A 2,033-nucleotide genomic window follows, 5' to 3' on the forward strand; every position below is an offset into this window, starting at 1 on the left:
AATGTTACTATTTCTCAGAAGATCTAAGTCCAAAAATTGGTTTCTCAGGATTTGTTTAATATAAAATATAACCTATAATAACTGCAAGATAAAAATATCTTTACTTATTAAATACTATAATTATCTACCTGCACGGACTAAGATCAAGAGGACTGGAAACGATTTGGTGGTCGAGTAACGGGGAGCCAGACCGCAATTGTTTCGATACCACGAATTAAGTATATCTAAATTTAATTTCTTTTGCTATATTCTATTCCAAAACCATGGTTTGTGGTGTATATAGTGTGTATGGTAACCGGATAAAAAAGCCACCGACAAAAAAGACGAATTTTAAATCAAGTATCATATGAATTTTCAACTACAAAATTACTTGTACATTTTACAATAATTAATAATATAAATATATAATAATATAATAAAAAAAAATTGTACACAAAAAAACACACATCATTGTAAAATCAATACATTCATCATTTCATTCAGAATCTAAAAGATAAAATTTATAGTTTTAAAATATAATATGAAAAACAAATAATTAAAATGTGTGAGCAATAACTGTCAAATATTCATCCGTTGTCCGTTATGTTAAAAATGAATACAATTAATGTAATTAAGAAAAGTTAAAATTATAATTTAAAAATATAATATAAAATAATCGTATTGTGTAAGCAATAGCTGTTAAATATTCGTCTATTGTCCGCTGTGTTAATCCATCACCATTCACCACATATTTTATAACATTTTTCTTGCATTTTTTCATAAGTTTTTTTTTTTTTTACTTGCCTATTACGAATTGGGCTAACTTCGTTTCATCAGAAGACAACTCTAATCTCATTTTCTTTATTAATGACCAAATAGAAGGATGATTGTGGCCTACTAATTTTGAAAAACGATGGTTCCACCCTTTTTTTTCGATGTCCATTATCAAGGGTAGTTTGATAGACATTCCATATTGATGGTGGATAAAGCGGTGCAATATTTCTAAGTCTGATACCATTATTCGGATTATGCTGAACACTTCTGTAAGACCGATGGACATACGTGGTATTAAAATAATCGACTAAATCTGTTGCCTCCGGTGGCATAATTGTTCTTAAAAAATCCATTCCCTCTAAAACTTTGTTTTCTGGTAAAAATGCTAAACTATCGAGGAGTTTTCTACAAAATAAACTAAAATCATTATTATTTCTATACATATTTTCAAGTCCAAGATTCTGTATTTTTCTATGTGTGCTTTGAGTAAGGTGATAAAAGTACCCTTTAATACAAATATGGTTTCCAATTGTATTTTTTAATGCTTCAATAACAGCCTTTTAAAAATCCACATGTACTATAAGAGGATCAAGATAAATTTCCCTCTCATTGCATTTTTCTGATAAAATTATAATTAATTGTTCGTAACTAGACTGGGTTTTTCTTTTCAATAAGCAAAATACAGGTGTAATAAATATTGTTTTTACTCGAATCCGAATTACATATAGTTGTTGAAATTCCGTCGACGATAATGCAAAGTTGCCATCCATGAACTATTCTTCAGCTTCTGATAACAATTTTAAGCCGTCATCTGTGGCAAAAATTGTAATACGTTCATCCGAGTTTGAACCATTGACGTATAGCAAAAATCTTTTAAAATTAGGCTCACCAGTCGTGCACCAATTACCTATTAATAATTATTAATTAATAAAATAAAAATGTGTTTATTGAAATATTTTTTAAAATTGTGAAGACAAACAAAAAAGGTTTTCATAGATAATTGGTGGATTTTAATTAAAAATACCGGAAAATAAACTAAAAATGCAAAAAAATGACATAAAAAAATTAAAAACGTCAAGAAATGCAAAATAAAAGTTTTATTAATGAATTCGTTTGTACATAATACGTTAAATAAACGTAATTTTATCACGGAAAATATACGAGTATACACGTTTATTATACTGTTATTATACGAATATTAACTATGTATATATGTATTCACCAAAAATATACTCATTATATACGTATATTATACGTGCTAGATACGTTTACCGGGTATT

At 27.5% G+C, this 2,033-nt stretch overlaps 1 pseudogene; it reads right to left on the reverse strand.

Moving 5' to 3' along the window:
• Window positions 1-237: 237 nt before the first annotated feature.
• LOC126549410 (uncharacterized) lies at window positions 238-1,625 on the reverse strand (annotated as a pseudogene).
• Window positions 1,626-2,033: the final 408 nt, after the last annotated feature.

The sequence above is a fragment of the Aphis gossypii genome, chromosome 1 (assembly GCF_020184175.1).
Source record: "Aphis gossypii isolate Hap1 chromosome 1, ASM2018417v2, whole genome shotgun sequence".
In the NCBI taxonomy this organism is placed as follows: domain Eukaryota; kingdom Metazoa; phylum Arthropoda; class Insecta; order Hemiptera; family Aphididae; genus Aphis; species Aphis gossypii.